This window comes from Monodon monoceros, unplaced genomic scaffold (genome assembly GCF_005190385.1).
Source record: "Monodon monoceros isolate NGI ecotype Baffin Bay Population unplaced genomic scaffold, NGI_Narwhal_1 Super_Scaffold_3, whole genome shotgun sequence".
In the NCBI taxonomy this organism is placed as follows: Eukaryota; Metazoa; Chordata; class Mammalia; order Artiodactyla; family Monodontidae; genus Monodon; species Monodon monoceros.
Window position 1 is genome coordinate 75,228,675 of NW_021703780.1, and position 20,242 is coordinate 75,248,916.

Consider the following 20,242-nt stretch of genomic DNA (forward strand, 5'->3'; position numbering starts at 1 on the left):
GTATGGATTCCATCAGGCATCCATAATCAGTGCTGCCAGCATTATTGCATTGAGTACAAAATAAGTCAATACCCTTTTATGCCTTTATGGTATGGAGGCATTTATCCACTCAGCAGAGATGTATTCAGCACTGCTGACATGCTTGGCACTGGAGTAGGTGCTTAAAAAAAAAAAAAAGGGCATGATACTCAGGCCCTGCCTTGCGAGTCTGTCAGGGAGACAGTACCTGGGTGTGTGAAAAGTTAACCAACAGTGCAATAGAGTTTGCATTAGCATTTGTATTGCTTCATATTTCTAAACTAAGTAATGTTGCAGGACAGCAGTATTCTGTTCTGTACAATCCGTTCAGATTTCTAAGCATATGGACATTCATTTGTCTTTTCAATTGTTTCCCATTTTCTCTGCATACACAATACCTGCTGGTAAGAATTTCAAGGGCTGCAAATTGGTGGGTCCTCTGTAATCAATGAAAATAGTTTACGACACTAGATCTTTGAAATGGTGTCTGCATACGCACACTTTGGGACTTGAAGAAACATTTCTTTTACTGTATAAATTACTGGAAGCCAGCTGTGTGAGATGAGGCAGGAGTGCTTTGTGGAATATCATTGGTTTGGAGAGTGTAGAGCTCTGTGTGAAGTGATTCTAGTTTTGGAACCTTTATGCAGACAAGATTCATGGAGCCAGATTGAGAGTCTGGTGTCCCTTCACAGATATGCACTATACAGAATGATATTTAAGACTTTCCCTTCCCAGAATTGTTCTAGTGAGTCCCCTGAGTGGAATTGTGTGCCTTTCTCCGTGCAGTTCTTGCAGAGAAGTTGAAATCACAGGGACAAGGCAATGCCTGGGCCGTCTGGAGCCCTGCAACGTTGCTGAAGGCGGTGCTCTGAAATTCGCTAGACCAGCCCCTCCCGGAGCATACTTGGAAGAGCGCTAGTCCTGGAAGATGCTCGGCCTTGATGGAATCCTGGGAAGTGATTTCTAGTCTAAAATATCCTCCTCCTCTCGGAGACAGACAGTACAGTTTAGCCTCACAAGGGCTCTCTGATAAGTCCTGAAATGAAAGGAACCTGTCATTTTCCAATATGGTATTCCTGAAATATTGTTCACCCTGGACCTGGACCCTTTTCCTCTTCAATATCGATTGTCCCACTGAAATACTGTTTTCCCTACATGAATTAGGGAATTTGGCTGTTGTTTTTGCATATCTTTCTTTAAAGAAGCCTTCGCCTACCTGTGTCTGGGTGTGGGTGTGGATGTGTGTGAACCCATATGGCTTTTTAAAAATGATTTTTCAGGGCTCTGCCATCCTTAAGAATTTGAAGGATTGGGTAAATTGTCATGGGGCTGGAAAGGAAACCATGCATATGGGGAATAGGAATTATGACAGTGTAGGCAACACCTTAGGATATACCAGCAAGACCATGATTGGCCTAAGGCTTGAGCCCTCTCCCACCTATTTGTAGCTGTGACTTTTGGCCAGAACCACTTGTTCTCTCGAGGCCTTTGTTGCCAGATCTGTTATATGAGATGATCACTTGTTCTTAGCTCACAGGGTTGTTGTGGGCAAAGTGAGATAATGACCGTGCAGCGCTAGGTGTACTGTGAGGGGCACTGTAACTTCAGTAGATACTGACTGTTACTATTTTGGAAAAGAATAGATTGTGGCCAGCATTTGGGATGGTTCTCTGCTGATCCTACCTGGGCATGATAGAGGCGGTGACTGAAATCATTTTGAACAAGGTTGGTAGAGGTCCTGCTGGTAAAATGAAAGAGATTATAACTGATACCAGGTTAAGCCAGAAGCATTACCGCGTCCCCGAGATGCGTGTGCGTGTGTGTGTTGATGTCTGCGAGGAGGGGTCCTCGAGGAAAGGACCAGAAGAACAGTAGCTCTCCCTGGAGTTGCTCCTCCAGATTGATATCCCATGTCCACTCTCGTCCCCTCTGCTGTGGCGGCTCTTCCAGTGGCCACTTTGGGGTGCAGTTCGTCAGGTCTTCTCTGCTTTTCACTGTGAACCGTGTCACCTCAAGCCCTATTCCAGTACAGAGAATCACATGCATCACGAGGCATAGGAGAAAAATAATGGTTCCTGTGTGAGAGCTGACTTCACCCTGGGCCTGTTTGGGGAAACAGCATCTTAATGTACTGCAAAACATTGCCTCGTTTTCCTCGTCCAGGTCAGGGGGAGGCCGGGCTCGCTGCAGTCCACTGAGATATCCAGTGTTGGCATTTTCTGCCCCCAGCCACGTCCACATGGGAGGAAAAGGGGCTTAGTGGCGTAGGAATGTGGCCTGCTGCCAGCCACCAAGAAGTCACGCTCTGGTTTTACAGCCTCTGACCGTGTGTCAGAAAGACAGTAGCCGATTGGAAACCGAGGCAGCGCTATCGCTACCACTTGCCCTGGTTTGTCTTTGCCAGAAAACTTGCTTGCTGTTATATAGACATGTATTCATTTATCATTTATATATTTGATACAAACGTACCAAATTTGATATTTACACAAATCAAACTCGCAGAATGCACACACATGTCACGTTTGATGTATATACGAGTTTATCAAAACTGATATCTACAAACATATCGGCATTTGAATACAGTGTTTTTTCAAAATGCAAACAAATGTTTTTCTGGTTCTAGAAATAATCATGTTGCACAGATTTCAAGCAGCAAGAGGTTCCATTAAGGAGAAGGGGGAAATGGGATGCCCTTGACCCCAATCTCCAGAGAGAATTGCTGATGTTTGCTCTGTCTGTCGTCAGAAGTTTTAAAAGCATTTATGAATAAGCGTCACCCAAATAGGATGAAACTCTACTATAAAGCGGTTTTTACCCTAGTAATATTTCATAGTCATGTCTCGATGTTGGAAGATACAGATTTTCCTTATCCTTTTTAAACTTCATAGTGCTACACTGAATGGTGATACCATAATTTATTTAACTAGGTAGCTATTAATGGACTTTTTATAGTTGTTTCCAATTTTTTTATGTAATGAACAACACCAGAGTGTTGTCTTCATATCTTTCTGCCCTTATCAACTTATGCAAGTTTTTTTCTTTACATAAGTCTTAGAAGCAGATCTCCTGGGTCAATAAGTGTGCCCAATGTTAATTTTGAAAGGCTATCACAGGTTATACCACTCTAACGAATATACCTGTGCTCCTTTGATAAGTTTGTCATCAACATGGGGCATTTTTGACTTGGAGGTCGTGATTTTAACTCACAAGGTTCTTGTGCTGTTATTCAATCTCATTCGTCCTCATTTCTATCCGTATAACCTAGTTACTTCACGTACTTCAACAGTTTAAGTTATATAAGAAAGTCAATAGGAAAGGAAGAAATGTTGACCTCTAAACATACTAAATTAATTTTAAAAGTTACTTTTTTTTTTTTTTTTTTTTGCGGTACACGGGCCTCTCACTGTTGTGGCCTCTCCCGTTGCGGAGCACAGGCTCTGGACGCGCAGGCTCAGCGGCCATGGCTCACGGGCCCAGCCGCTCCGCGGCACGTGGGATCCTCCCGGACCGGAGCACGAACCCGCGTCCCCTGCATCGGCAGGCGGACTCTCAACCACTGCGCCACCAGGGAAGCCCAAAAGTTACTATTTTTTAACCCAAAATAAATATGGCAGTTTATACACTTGGGCTAGCATTAGTGGGCATACCTTTGCTAAAATGCTACATCGTGCTACCTCCTGATTATTCCTTACTCCAGTGCCCTAACTTCCAACCAGACAAAATTTTAATCTCCCTCCGGTTTCCTAAGAGGTGGGATACATAGTATCTAAAATTGATAGAGAAACCTCCTATTGGTTTATCTTCTCAACACTAATGCAAATGACTGAAAGTCACAAACGAAAAATTTTATTTCCCTCGGGAGATTAAAAAGAATGTTTATCTTTCGCACAGACTCTCAAGTAAAATTTTGTTCTGTAGTTTTGAATATCAGCACATTTTCAAAGGGCCAGGAGTATAAGCAGGTGGGTTACCACGTTGTGAAAAGTGATTGATGATGGAGCAAAGACTGTGAAACTCATGTTTGCTCTTCTCCGACGGCTAAACCCAAAGAAGAGAATTAGTATGTCACTTACATATGTGCTTGAAGTCAGTATTATTCATTTCTCTTTATCATCTAAGAATTCCAACCTAGATTATAGAGTGTAATTGTACCAGGCACAGTATTGATGGGTCCAAGGCGCATTCTAATAGTGGGAGAGAATGTGAGTGGGAGAGTTGTGCACAAATAAGCTTACTATGATGTTTTTAATTAGCCAATCACAGTTTTATTGAAAGCAACTTTAACCACTATATCGTATTTTATATATTGTACTATTATAATACAGAAATAACTAGTGTTTTGAGGTGCTTATCCAATGCCTGGATGATCGCCTCAGTTTTCATGACAGCTATAAGAGGTTATTGATGCTTCATTTCAAAGTTGAGGGAAATGAATCTCAAAGTTAAGGGACTTGCCCAAGTCAGCCAGGTAGCCAAAACTCAAACCTAATGTTCTGCCCGACTCTTGTTAAAGTCCTTGCACTTGACAGTAGTGCTCTCCTCACTGCCATGGTCAAGGCACTGATTGAGAATCAGTCGTTGTATCGGTCATGACTTTGGTACCATTTGAATAAAGGTCAAATTCAGTGTCATTGCTGTGCTGCCTGCTTTCCTGAAACGTTGCATCGCACCCTGATGTACTTTCTTGGCTGAAAACCTTCTTTCCATAAACTGCCTCAAATTGGTGATGGTTTATATGACAGAGAAATAATTTCCCACTAAAACAGCAAAGTATTGGATAAATAAGGCATGGTACTTTCATATGATTGGATTCTCTACAGCAGTGAAAAAGGGCAGACTACTGCTACATGGAACTTGGATGAGTCTCACAGATACAGTGTTGAGTGAAAGCAGGTGGAACAAGAGACTGGAGTATAATTCCATTACTGTACATTTGTAATATTGAGATATCTGCTGGGAGTGGGTCATAAGGGAGTCCTCTGGTGTACTGGAAATACATGTCTTCATCTGGACTGTGGTGTATATATACATGTATGAAAATTCATACAGCTGTACACTTAAGATTTATGTACTTTACGGTTTTATGTTATATCTCAATTAAAAATCAACATAAAAAGTGAATCACAACACACATTTCATCCAGGGCCTCAATGTCTAGGGAGGGGTCATTTATCCTATGGACCTCTGCATCTCAGAGTTGATGCCTCATGAGACCTCTTATTGGCATCCAACTTACGTGTGGGCCAGTTATCTGACAACCTTGAGAAGCTAATACACAGGCAGTAATTTAAAAATAATTCTGATGTTTCAGAGGAGCCAGTTTATATATCACTCCACCCATATACTGAGGCACATATACTACGCTCACAAGAGAACTCTCCAGGGCTCTACCTTCTAGTGACACTTAGCAAGGGTGTGTACACCCCAAGACTTTGGCCTTAATAGAACCTGGTCACCCAATTATTATTTAAAAGGACCAGCTTTGGGACTTCCCTGGCGGTCCAGTGGTTAAGACTCTGCGCTTCCACTGCAGGGGGCACAGGTTCAATCCCTGGTCGGGGAACTAAGTAGGATCCCATATGCCGCCTGGTGCGGCCAAAATAAAATAAAATAAAAATAAAAAATGAAAGGGCCAGATTTAATCATTTACTAAGGCTTAGATTGTGTCGAAGAAGGCAATAAAGTAGACAATACCTTTTTCAAAAGTTTTATCTGAAATTATAAGGCAGTTGGAGAGCATAAAGGGGACCTCTCCAGGTTCACTGACAAACTGCTTTTTGTGGCTCATTCTCTATACTGTTCTGCCAACAATTATTGCAACAGCGCCTTGCATCACAGCGCTGAACTCTGCAGGTTAACGTTCGAAAATAACTTGCACATTTCTCAGGGCACCCTTAACCTTTGGAAGTACTTTAGCAGTGATACCAAGATCTGAATAACACACCACCTGTGATAAACTGTCTCTAGATTTTGGACGATTTTCCCGTGATGTTTACAGATAGACACAGTTCACCTGCGATGCCATAAAACTGGGGCCGTTTCACGCCATCATTGAAAGCCTCCCTGCCTGGGATTTGAACCTATTGTAACAACCATCAATCAGTCAGTCATTCTCCAAAGGTTTTTTGAAGGCTTAGTGTGGGAGAGGCTCTGGACTTGCTGCTGCAGGGCCTATTCCAAACAAAACTCAAAGTCTCGTTAACATAGTGTTGATAGTATAACTGCTGATACTCATATCATATAACTCACAGCCTTTGAGGACATTACAGACAGAAAATTTTCTTTCTCTTTTTTTCTTTTGTTCATCTGATAGATATATCTGCAGTCAAATATATTTCTAGTTCAAGCATTGGAACTTACTAGATGCTTAGTAAATATTTGTTGAGTGTATGAGTTAGTGAATTAATGAATGGGTGAGTAGATGGTTGAAGGGATGAAATTTATCACTGATAATTTAACAAAAAATATTTACTATTCAGAATTTATTGAATTCTTCGTATATGCTTGGCACTGTGCTGAGTATTTTATGTGGATTGTCTCATTAGACTGTCTCAACAGCTCTGTTAGGGAAATACTGTTAGTATCTCCATTTCATAGATTGAAGAAAATGAGGCTGATTTGAACCAAGTCACCGTGACTTTGAAGACTGTGTTTAATTAGGAGCAAATTAGGATTTGTTAAAAAAGAAGGCAGGAAACTTGCCTTAGCAGTCCTTTATTAATTCTCCTCTTCCTCCTATTATTATGTTGTTGTTATTATTATTTGCTTTTGGCTGGCAAAACCTCCAGAGTCCCTTCAAAGAAAATAATACCAAAGCCCATCTCAGTGTAATATCTGGTCTTTAAGCTGTGGGGAGTAGTACCTGTTGTCAGACACATCCTTTCATCTTACCCTTGCAGGTCCACTATGGGAAGTGTGAGTCATCATCCACTGGCCCAGAGTGATTAAGTTAGTTACCTCAGGTCACACAGCCAGCATACAACCAGGGCTTGAATCAGATTCTTTGGACATAAATCCCAGAATTCTTTCAGCTCTCTAGATATCCTGGCTAAAGTTTTCTTTAAACTCTTTCTTCCTTATTTCTTTGCCCTTCTTTACCTCTTTAATAGCTACCTGTTTTGCTTTTCAGAAAACATCTGTTAGCACCTACTCTCTGCTGGCACTAAGATAGAGCTGGTGATATAAAATCAAATTAAATAAAATGTTAACCGAATTTTCAGAAATGGAGACCTGATTGAAATAAAAAGGGATTTATTCGGGGTTTGCTAGGACTGCAGCCTGAGACACAGATTCAGGAAACACTTGACTTGTGTTCCACTGGGCTACAAAATGGAGGAGGCTTCTAAAGGCAAAAACCCGTAAGGTTACAGTTAGTTACATGAGTTGTTTATCAAGAATTATAACTGGAGCTGGCAAGAAGTAAGGGTGCTTGTTACGCGAGGATTGGTTGGGAGTTCGAAATGGTTGCATAGTCATAAGGGGAGAACTTATGACCATCAGTCTGCAGCTGGCAGGTGTTATTCTGAATATGCCTGGTGGTGTCCATGGCTCTGGTACAGTTCAAAGAAAGTTCAGGTTCTCAGTGGTGCAGGGATGTGTCTGAGACCAGATCCTCAATGAGAGCCCGATTCCACTTTTTTTTTTGAAGTTATGAATTGTATTTTATTTTTTTATATAGTAGGTTCTTATTAGTTACCCATTTTAAACATATTAGTGTATATATGTCAATCCCAATCTCCCAATTCATCACACCACCACCACCACCCCACCACTTTCCCCCCTTGGTGTCCATACGTTTGTATGTCGATTCCACTTTTATATGCCTGAACTGTGATTACTCCATTATAATTTCAATTCATCATTGAAAGTTTGAGCCCTGTCTTCAGGGAGCTCTCAGCCCAGTCAGGAGGCAGGTGTTTAAATAGGTCATTAAAGTGAAGTATAGTAACTGCTATGAGAGAGCAGGTGTCACAGGTGGTACCTTGGTGACACTTGGAGGGGATGAGGACCTCTGAGCTGCTGGAACTTCAAGGACCCTCCAGCCTGGATTTTCTCTAATGCACCGACCACCTAGGCTGCACCCTGACCTTCAGGTGATGACAGGCAGAGATTGGTGCTTGCAGGGAGCGAAACAGAGTGATGGTTAGCAAATACATGGGACGGGCCAGTTTGGACGGGCACCCAGGGAAGGCTTTGTGATTGAGTCATATTGAACTGAGGTCTGAAAAGTGAGAACCTGCCTGGCATAGAGCTGAATGAGGAATCTTCTCGGCAGAGGGTCAGCGGGGCAAAGGCCTGGAGGCAGTGAAATGCTCAGGGTGTTTGAAGAAGAGGAGGGAGGCCAATGAGGCTGGACTGTAGTGAACCATGGGAATAAAAAGAATTATTATTATTATTATATTATTATTGTGCGATAAGAACCTACAGGTGGCCTGGGCCCAGATCTTGGAACACTTTTAAGCAGGCCTGTGTTGTGATTGGACTTAACTTTTTCAAAGATCATTCTCAGTGACTCTCAGACTCACCTAGAGAGCTTTTAAGCACCCAGGCCACTCCTCAGGTCAGTGGGAACAGTGTTTTGTCACTGTTGTTGTCTGTGTTTTTTTCTGAAAGCTGATTAGAAGGGATTCCAGTGGGCAGCCAGGGGAGGACCACTGGTGTAACTGCTGCATAGAGAAGGACTTCCTGGAGGGTGCAGTAAAGAAAGCAGGGAAACCAGTTAGGTGAGGCGGTCAGAGGTTGTTTAGGTTCAAGGTGGTGGTGGCCCGGGCTAGGGTCAGAATGGAGGAGCTGGCAAGAGGTGGTGGACAAATTCAAGTTATGTTGAGGAGGTAGAATCTTCGGGACTATTTTCTTTTCCCTGTGTCGGGTCTCAGTTGAGGCACGCGGGGTCTTCTTTGAGGTGTGCGGGACCTTTCGTTGCGGTGCAGGCTCTTCATTGCAGCACGCGGGCTCCTCTTCTCTAGCTGCAGCGCGCGGGCTTCTCTTCTCTAGTTGTGGCGTGCAGGCTCCAGGGCGCGTGGGCCCTGTGGTTTGCGTCACGCGGGCTCAGTAGTTGTGGCGCGCGGGCTTAGCTACCCCGTGGCATGTGGGATCCTAGTTCCCCAACCAGGGACTGGACCCGTGTCCCCTGCGTTGGAAGGCGGATTCTTCACCACTGGACCACCAGGGAAGTCCCTCTTCTGGACTTCCTGATGAATCATAGGTAGGTGGGGCAAGAGAGTGAGGAATCAAAATAATTCCGAGTTTTGGCGATTGGTCTACTGGGTTGAAAGATGGTACCATTTTAATGAAATGAAATTTTGGCATGGAGGTCATGATGGACTGAATTTAGGTTGGAACCCCCAAATTGTTGGTCTGTCTGTAACCAGAAGTAGAGTTGTATTTATGTCTTGGTGTGTGTTTGTGTGTGCCTGGTCATGGTGCCTCTTTGGGGAAAGAGTGACCCTATCTACATTTGTTATGAATCTTGAATATGTTAGTCACTGGGCTAAACATTCATTTAATCCCCTTAACCACCCTGTGAGGTTATGGGGGAGTAATCCCCATTTTACAGATGAGGAAATTGAGGCACAATGGGATTGTAATCAACTTTCCCATAATCACACAGCCGTTAAATGGAAAACTTTTGAACCTGGGTCTACCGACCTGGTTTCAGAAACTCTGCACTTAACCCCTGCACTAGTCTTAGAAACCCAGGTTGCTTTTTCAGGTGAGTTCATCACATTCAAGTATAGGAGATCCACCTGCATTGTTTCTAAGGAGTGATTTATTCTCAGGTTATTGTCAATGGCAGTTTTTATAAGATAAGCTTCTTCCTGCTTAAATGTTACCTGCGCTTATACCCCACTGGAGCCATTTTTTCCAACTGGGCTGCTGGAGGAATTGAAAAATCCTGAGTACTGCTGCTTAAATAAGTAGACTACATGCTCTACGAAGAAGTCATATTATTTTCTCAAAGAAGAGGAAGTTGGCCCAGTGAAGCAGTGATTCCTCGGAACAAGCTTTCTGGTTTTCCATTTTGTTCTGCTGCAAATGGCACGTTCTATCAATCAAGACCTGCTGGGAAAGATTTTGTCTTTGCTTGTTGCAATTTAATTTTATCCTCTGTTGAACTGAGGTGCATTTTAAATACAAAGCTGAACTGTTAGGTTAGCATTGATCTGTATCCTCCTTGAGATGGGGCTGGCCTTTGTTTAGACGTATCACTTACTTAAAGGGAATTTCTTTAATTTGTGGATTTGAAGACATTGGTCCACTTAAATCATCTTTTTGTATCCCCCTAAAACACTGTTTACCGAAGGCTCTTTAACCAGACACTGACAGCTTTAACAATGTCTGCTGAAAACAGCTTTCACTGGTTTCTTGGTGGACGAAGTGGGATGTTTGGAAGAGTTAACACGATGATTTTTTTTTTTTTTTTTTTTTTTTGCGGTACGCGGGCCTCTCACCGCTGTGGCCTCTCCCGCTGCGGAGCACAGGCTCCGGACGTGCCGGCTCAGCGGCCATGGCTCACGAACCTAGCTGCTCTGCGGCATGTGGGATCTTCCCGGACCGGGGCACAAACCCGTGTCCCCTGCATCGGCAGGCGGACTCTCAACCACTGCGTCACCAGGGAAGCCCTAACACGATGATTTTAAAGGACAGTGACAGGGAGCATAAGTCCCCCTTATAGTATCAGGCACCAGAGCCCTCCCATGAGTGCATGATTTAGAATAGGAAATGCCCTGTGAGGTATTGCTTGGGAGAGTGGATTGATACTTAATCAGTCTTCAGAGACTACACTATAGGAGCAATCATTCAGTGCTCCAAACGAAGCAGAGAGTAGAAATACCCCATCCAAAAGAGAAAAAAAAAAAAAAGCATTGGGGTGTGTAATTAGTTTGCACTTGGCTTGCTTGCTATGACTCAGAAATAACAGCTGCTCACGCCTGTGCATTTTGCTGTGCACCTTGCCCAGGGACAGCTTTCATTAAGAAGGCGTTAGGTTTGGTGCTGCAACTTGCTGGTTTTCTATGTTTGCTTAAACAAAAAAGCTACTGAAAACTCTTTGCCCCAGAGCTGATTATCAGTGATTATTGGCTCCTCTTGGAGGTTGCTGATTATTTTTGCCACGTTTCCCTGGTTGGAACTTGGATTCTAAACATATTGCGTCCCCTCAAACTCTAGAAGCTGTGATGTAACAAAGCAGCTCAGGTCTAAGAGTGGTCAGGGTTTATTCAGAAGGAAGGGGAGTACCTTTTAATAGGTGATGCAGAGTGAGGACAGTGGTGAAGTGTGGATTTTTTACAGAAGCCAGGGCCCTCATCCCCTCTGTGGGAGCTAGAACTAGACTCTCAGCTTTGTAAGGAGAAGCACTATGACTTGTCCGGTATCATATCCCAGTGCCCAGTTCTTGACATGTGAATATCTACTGCTGTATAACGAATTACTAGAAGCTGAGAACCTGAAACACACATTTACCATCTCACAGTTTCTGTGGGCCCTCTGCTTCATGGTTTCTCAGAAGGCTACAATCAGGGTGTCAGCCGGGCTGGTGTCTCATCTGAAAGTTCAGCTGGGGAAGGATCTATCCCACTCCCACTTTAGGTTGTTGGCAGAATTCAGTTCCTCCAGGGCTGTTTTACTGAGGACCTCGGTTTCCCTTCAGTTCCTCACCATACCTGCCCATCTAGCATGGCTATTTACTTCACAGCCAAGTAGGCACCAGGGAGAGTCTGCTAGCAAGATGGAGATGAGAATCTCTTGTTACCTAATCATAGAAGTGACTTCCCTTTGCCTTTGCTGCATTCTACTGGTTTAAAATAGGCCACTTGGGACTTCCCTGATGGCACAGTGGTTGAGAATCCGCCTGCCAATGCAGGGGACACGGGTTCGAGTCCTGGTCCGGGAAGATCCCACATGCTACGGAGTAGCTAAGCCCGTGCGCCACAATTACTGAGCCTGTGTTCTAGAGCCCGCGAGCCACAACTGCTGAGCCCGTGTGCCACAGCTACTGAAGCCTGTGTGCCTAGAGCCTGTGCTCCGCAACAAGAGAAGCCACCGCGATGAGAAGCCCGCACACCGCAACGAAGAGTAGCCCCTGCTCGCCGCAACTAGAGAAAGCCCGTGCACAGCAACGAAGACCCAACGCAGCCAGAAATAAATAAATAAAGTTATAAACAGGGCTTCCCTGGTGGCGCAGTGGTTGAGAATCTGCCTGCCAATGCAGGGGACATGGGTCCGAGCCCTGGTCTGGGAAGATCCCACATGCCACGGAGCAACTAGGCCCCTGAGCCACAACTACTGAGCCTGCACGTTTCGAGCCTGTGCTCCACAACAAGAGAGGCCATGATAGTGAGAGGCCCGCGCACCGCGATGAAGAGTGGCCCCCGCTCGCCGCAACTAAAGAAAGCCCTCGCACAGAAACGAAGACCCAACACAGCCAAAAAATAATAATAATAAATTTATAAATAAATAAAATAGGCCACTAGATCAGCCCAGCCTCAAAGAGTAGAGATTTGTAGGGCCTGAATACCTGGAGTGGGAACCATTGGGGGATATCTTAGAGTCAGCCTGCCACAGCATGCAGTAGGCACTCAGCATATATTTGTTGAGCGAATGAGCCTAAGAGCTGGGTTCTTATGATTTGGGCTAAAGACATCCTATCAGCTTTTTCTCCCCCTATCACATACTCTCTATATAAGATGAGCAAGGTTTGTTTTAATATTTTATATATTAAATTATATTAATATTATATACCTACATGATATTTACATTGTCTTCCCCCATCTTTCATATGCCATCTGGATGCTTGGTTACTGGACTTAAGGTTTATCCAAAATGATGCCCTTACCTACTCCTAAGGAGGAATTTTTTCAAGGGGAGGATCAATCTGGCGGCTCCTTTGATCTGATACGCTTTGTCTCTCATGTTTCTCTTGCTGCATACGTGGTGGGGATTTAAAACAGTCCCCACATCGTGCTTTCTGGATTCCCGAGTCTTTTGTAAATGGAGTGCCCCGAGCAGCTTTTTGCTTGGAGGGAATGAAAAAGCAAGGGTGAGGGTTCACATCTAATGTGTTTCAGTTGAAGTCACCGGCTACACGTGGAAGCAGTCAGCTCTGCTTTCTCCCCCAAGCCTTTGATATTGTTGGGGCTTTTCAGTGCGTGGCAGGATTATTAACAAGAGAAAGTCAACATTGTCCAGCATTGCCACACTGAATGGAGAGAAACTTGCCAGCGAGTCACTGAACCCGAAATAAGCTTCTCTCGCCCCAGGCTTCCCAACTTTTTTGTTGTTTGTTTAATTCCAAGGTCATGACAATATCTGTGTGAAATGGTTTGTGCTGTAGCTTAAGACTCTGGGTCACACTTTGCTAGGTTGGAATTTTTTTTTGCTTCTTCCCTGTTCAAGAGCAACCTTTACATTGAGAAGACTGGCAGGGGTGGGACAGGCAGGCTCTGGGACCCTGTCCTGAACTGCTGTAAACGCTTCCCCACTATCTTCTTGGCTCTGAGACACAATGCATTAAAAAGACAAAGAAGGACAAACATCACCATGTGGGCCCCTATGGAAGTTCCATTGGTCAGATGCCCCGGTCTGCCCATTCCCTCCCCCTCTTCTGCTTTGGCTTTGAAATTGAGTGAGTCCAGAGGCAGAGGAAATGGCACTGTATACCCAGCCCAAGGCAGTTTGATCCTCATGAAAATGAGAAATCACCTGTATTGACAATAGGCATGACTGCTGCTGGCAAGATCTGCACTTGTGCAGATTTGCTGCTGGGCCTTGCTATCACCCTGCTGGGTTGGTTTTTCCAGTAATAGACTCTTCCAAGCCAAGTCTGACAATTAAGTGGTAAATCCCCTCCGGTGAGCTGGAGAGGTGTGGGCAGAGGGATAGAGAATGGTCAGTTTAAGAAGACCAAGAGCATTCAATTCATTTCTTCTGTGGCCTTCTCTGGCCGTGCATTTCAATTCTCTGGAGACGTATGACTTGTGAATTGACTGGTTTCCACGAATATTATGAATTAACAGGAAGTAAGCCATGTCCATGCTCAAGTTCCATTGGAAGTGAGGAGGGCAAATCCTATTAGCATTTATAATTGTGTTGCTCTTTCATGTTAATCCCTTCCCATGGCTGAGGAGTTAGGAATTTTCTCACCTGCTGATGGAAACCAGTCCCAGGAGTGTGTGTGTCCTGTCAAGTGCTGGAATATAGATGATGATATGAGACTGTGACCTTCCCCTCTGACAGGAGCTCTTCCTTCTCTGGTGAGATGTGTCTGTGATATTTTGCATATCTGTTAGATCGTGCTTAACTACGACTGTGGAAATTCATTCTTTGAAGTTAAACCAAACCTCCTGGCCAGAAATCCATACTTGGTTACTTGCTGTTACTTGATTGGGAAGTGAAAATCCTTCATTTCATAAAAAGTCCTACAGCCTTACAGAGCTCCTTCTTCATTGGCCATTACACCTTCTGGATCGTGTCTCTGTTTTCTCTTTGATTTTATGCCATGGCAGTTTGGGGTGGTAAATGCACCGATGCCTCTGATTCCACTGTTTGCAATCCCACTTCAGCAGTGACGGTCTGGAGAGAATAGAAAATGTTATTGGGATGTCAAAAGGGAAAAAAGAAATTTCTGCATTAGAAACTGAGACGGTAGGGTGTACAAGAAGAAAAGTCATATTTTTGAGTATTAAAAAGAAGAGCCAACCAAAGAATGATGTTTTCAGTATAGATCAGTGGTTAGTAGTTTGATGCTCTTATCTTTTTTTTAATTAAGATTTATGTATTATTTATTTACTTGTTGAATTTATTTTTGGCTGTGCCGGGTGTTAATTGTGGCACACAGGGTCTTTGCTGAGGCATGCGGGATCTTCCTTGTGGTGCTTGGGCTTCTCTCTAGTTGTGATGTGCGGGTTTCCTCTTCTCTAGTAGTGGCCCACAGGCTCCAGGGCGCGTGGGCTCTGTAGTTTGGGGCGCACAGGCTCTCTAATTGAAGGCGCGCAAGCTCAGCAGTTGTGGCGTGTGGGCTTAGTTGCCCCGCGGCATGTGGGATCTTAGTTCCCTGACCAGGGATCGAACCTGCGTCCCCTGCATTGGAAGGTGAATTCTTTACCACTGGACCACCAGGGAAGTCCTGTTCTTATCTTCTTGAAAATATAGACACATTTCTGAAATTATTGACAAGCATTTATTTATTAGTAAAGGAATCTGTTTGGTGCTCTGTCTCTGGAGAAGCCTTAACTGAAATGCAGTGTTGTAAAACAGCCAAGTTATGAATGGTTTTTGCTTGATAGCAACTTGAACTAAAACCTGGTGAGTGGTACCCAAGGTGTTGAAGTCGGAATGAAAGAAGCTGCAGCATCCTTGCTACATGGCTCTTTAGGTAAGAGCTGTGGAAGAAGAGAAGAATCAGATCTGAAATCAGACCTCCTAAGAAGTGCTTGCCCTTGTCCTGATAAACACTTTAGCTTCTGAATATACAGTTACCTGCTAACCATCAGCTTGGATGGATCATCATCTCTGCAGTTGAGGAAGGATGTGCAGAATCTCTGGTCCTGCTGTTTGTCACTTTCCCCCGCGGCTGTGGTTAATGGTGTAGCCATTCACCCTCAGCAGGCATAAATCCTTTTTCCCACAAGAGGGTATTGGCTAGATACAACATTTATAGGACCAAAGGAGCAGCTGGCGATGTCAGTTTCAAGGCAACTAGGTTGTCTTGGACGTCCTATTTAGCAGATGGCCAGGACTTGATAGATGGAAGGTTATTAGGATCCAAGTCAAGGGCCACATGGCACCGTGGATGGGAAAAGTAAACGGCAGCACATCCGAATGCAGACACACAGTCTGGTGGGGCTTCTCTGCCTCATGTGATTTTGCTTCAAGCAGGAATAAATGTCTGTCTGCCTGTAGAGCCTGGATTATCAACACATCTCTAGAGATTATCAGTAAGTTGGTTACTAAATTGATAGTTGGCTGAATCCTTATGTCTATTATTTGGGAAAAAAAATTTATGAAGTTTAGATTTCATCAGCATTTATATAAATTTGGCCTTTTGCCCAAAACTACATGGTTTCCTGTATTGCTAATGTCTCTTTGTCTTTTGGTTATATCCAAAGACAACTTAAAAGCTTTCATTTCGGAGCCCTCTGTTGCATCTGTATTGGAAGTGCCCTAAGCTATGTTTTGCAGTGAGAGCACAAACTCTGCAGGGAAAGGGGGGGTCCATTTCTTCTCATCCATTTTAAGCTCATTTTTGCAATTGCTGCCCTTTCCATATTACTGCGTAACTCCTTTGATCTTAAAGCGGAAGGAAGCAGATTTCAAGAGCTAGGAAAACTCCTCCCGTGGCTTTAGCAGGAGCAGCGTATTACAAAAGGGAGTGGATGTCAAATAAAACATAAATTTGGATCATCTGAAATTCGAACTCAAGGAGGTACTGCTTTTAGAGCCAAGTGCTTTGCGAAGTCTCAGGGATAAAACTGCTGTTGTTTGACGTTCATTTACATTTGAACGTTTGGGTCGGGTCGTTGCCCTGTCATATCCAGCCCTTCCTGAATGTTGCATTTGTACTCAGCATTATACTCCAAGCTTCATGCATTTCATTCTCATAACATTATGAGATTTATCCCCATTTCACAGGTGAGGACACTGGAGCTCTAAAAATTGCATTTTTTCCCCACCCCTTGGCCTCCTCTACCCAGGGCAGAGACCGGAGTATGAACAAGGGTTGCCGCTACACCCTTTCCGTAGGCATATTTCAAAGCTGCCCAAATTGCTTAGGTTATGTCCCTGAATATTTTTACGTGGCAAATTGGTTGAGGCAGTGAGTGGAAGGGAATATTTCAGTTAGGGTTATGCCTTTCTGGAACAAACCCACTTATTAACATGCTCTTTGGATTCTAACCCTGAGGTTTAGATCCAAGACATGAACTGGAGAGTAGGCTCTGTATTATTAGTAAGTTACTTCGACCAGCCAGTGATCTCCATTATTCTTTCTCTCTCTGTCCATCTTCTCAACCCCAACCGTATAAACCAGCAGTGGAGGCTGTGGAGATAAATGGGCACTGGAGAAGGCTTTTCACTTTCCAGATTGCTTAGAATCTAGGGTCAGGCTCTTGAGCTCAAATGAGACCAGGACTGAGTAATCAGGCACAGAGGTAGTGTAGTCAGAAGCAACCAGAAATTGAAGATGGAGTAGGTTATCGGCTTATTTTCCTTTTGCTTGGGCTACAGGCGTCATTGGTGGATGTAAGTCACAGAGGATTAGGAACAGTTTCCTTGAAGTTTCACATCATCAGATGAGACTAAATGCATTAAAGTGCCCTCCTGACTACAAAACGTCCCCCCACAGTTGGGATCAAAAATCAGTATCCGTGAAATGTTGCCGTGGTAGAGGAGGGGTTAACACAGTTTTGTAGAAGCACATGAGTTGATCAGGTTGATGGTAAATGTTGTGCCTTGTGATGGTGGCGTCTCACTGAGAAACTTTCAAGACAAACTTTAAATAAGCAAAGTGTATTGGTTAAGAAAATTATTGATATTATAGCCTGTCCCCATCTTCCACCTCTGTACACAGTCATGAAACTCAGCTAAATTTTGCTCTGTAATCGATGATCCCAATTAGTTAAAACAACAATTACTTTGTTACTTTAGGTTGGCTGGGCGGTTCTTCTGGTCAAGGCCAGCTTGGCTGGTCTCTGCAGACTGCAGGTGGTCCATCTGAGGCTGAATGGTCTCAAATGGACTCACTCTCCTGTCTGGTAGTTGGCAGGCTGGTGGGTCTAGAATTGCTTCAGCCTGGACTGCATGTGTCTGCTCTTTATGGTCTCTCATCCTCCAGTAGGCTAGCCTGGAGTTCCTCACCTGGTGGTTTCAGGATTTCAAAGATTAACAAGAGAGGATAAACCCTTGCACTCGCATCCCTGTATAAGCCTCTCCCTGCCTCATATTTGCTGTCCCTTTGGCCAAAGCATGTGGCCAAGCCCAGTTTTGTTTGTCTGTTTGTTTTTAATTAAATAATTTATTTATTGGCTGCGTTGGGTCTTCGTTGCTGTGCGTGGGCTTTCTCTAGCTGCAGCGAGCAGGGGCTACTTTTTGTTGTGGTGTGCGGGCTTCTCATTGCAGTGGCTTCTCTTGTTGTGGAGCATGGGCTCTAGGAGCGCGGGCTTCAGTAGTTGTGGCTCGCGGGCTCTAGAACGCAGGCTCAGTAGTTGTGGTGCACGGGCTTAGTTGATCCACGGCATGTAGGATCTTCCCGGACCAGGGCTGAAACCTGTGTCCCCTGCATTGGCAGGCAGATTCTTAACCACTGCACCACTAGGAAATCCCCAAGCCCAGTTTCAAAGAGTGGAGAGGTTGATGTGCGCTCTTGATGGGAGGAGTGGCCAATCACATTGCCAAGATGCATGTGACAGGGATGGCAGGAGTTTGTGGCCATTTTGCTATTTCCCACATACATTAAAGTAACTTCAGGTAGTTGAACTGGCGTTAACATGTCTCGCAGACTAAATCTGAACATGGGAGAAAGAAGACCGTGTTTTTGCCTGTAACTTCAATTTGATATGAGATATTTCTGTGGGCTCTTACTTTGTTCTGTCACTTTTGAAGTTTGGCCATTTACTGGTAGACTCTCTTACCTTGCATTCTTGAGTTGTGTTTCCATTTTTGGTCATGTTTTAAAATTTTTGATTAGTCTTTGCCATGGTGCAAATATGATTGTTTTTCATTTTGTGGTATTCTGTGGATGTTTGCCTTTCAGAAATGTTTTGTGCTTCAACCAGTGGCTTGAGCTTCCTTTCGGGCAATTTTGGAGCTACACTCATGGCAACTTCCAGAAATCCATCATTGTGATCTGATACACTGATCCTTTTTTTTTTTTTTTTTTTTTGTAGTACTTGTAGTGTTTACAATGTAGTACCAAATTCCACCTCATTTTATTAGTCTATAAACATAATCCCATACATAATGACACCTGTGTTTGAATTTAGTCGTAACTCAGGGCTCCAGACATTAATATGTAATCACTGTTAACTCATAGAGCATCCAACCCGGGATTTTCTTTCTCAACTTCTGCATCGTTGGCATTGTGGGCCAGATAATTCATTGCTCTGGGGGGCTCTTCTGAACATTATGAGATGTTTAGCTGCAGCCCTGCCTCTACCCACTTGATGCTAATAGCCTCGCCCTTCCACCCTTACTTGTGACAGCCAACAGTGTCAGCAGACATGGTCAAATATCCCCTGGGTGGGAATGGGGAGTGAGAGATAGGTAAAAATGCCTCCAGTTGAGAACCACTGCTTTAACTTGGAGACGCTGAGGCAGAAGAGAGAAAGAAATTGTGAAGTATGACTTATTATTAGAGAGCAAACTAGGATTGGCAGCCAGACAGGGGGAATCTATAAGGGAGGAAGGGGTGTGGCCATTTTCAGCTGCCTTAAAACTTAACCTAAGTTGGCCCTGGATTCATCTGGATTAACCGGGAAACATCAAGTTGGGTCTTGCTACCCATTGAAAGTTTTGTCAGTATCTCAACGTTATTGTGTTAGAAGTGGATTAAATGTAAATAACACCCTGGGAAAAAATTTTTAGGAGATATGCTGACCATAGATAATGGATTTGGGGAAACTCTTTATTTGGAAAAAGTTCAATGTACACAAAAGGAGAGAAAATTGTATCATGACCCTTCTGATACTCATCACCTAAAATCCTAAATGATTGATTAATGGTCAGTCCTAGTGCATCTATACCCCGCTCGCTTCCTCTGCTATCTACTCCTGAGTTATTTGAAAGCAAAATCATTTCATTTGTAGCTATTTCAATATGTCTAAAAGAAAGAACTTAAAAACCAAAATTATAATATGCTGGTGGAATTTTAATCTTCTAGAAAGGACAAGAATGAGAATTTATGCCGAGTAGTATCAGAACATAAGGGGAAGGCGTGAGGGTTAAGATCAAAGAGGCTTGACATTTATTTCTTCAGCAGATTAAAAACTCCGGGGGGTGGGGGAGGGGAGGCCCCTGGTGGTCTAGCGGTTAGGACTTGACGCTTTCACTCTGGGGCCCAGGTTCATTCCCTGGTGGAGGAAACTGAGATCCCGCAAGCCCTGTGGCACCGCCAAAATTAAAAAATGTAAAAATAAAACGTAAAAAAATACTGCAGCGGGGAAGGGAGGTTGGAGACACTGTCTCTTCGAGCTCCTTTCCGCTCTACATTTTCCCTGCTCGAGTGACT

General features: G+C 43.9%; 1 protein-coding gene across 5 annotated transcripts in view; it reads left to right on the top strand.

Moving 5' to 3' along the window:
• PTPRG (protein tyrosine phosphatase receptor type G) overlaps positions 1-20,242 on the top strand; it is a 730,377-nt gene that overhangs the window by 533,083 nt on the left and 177,052 nt on the right. The window lies entirely within an intron of this gene.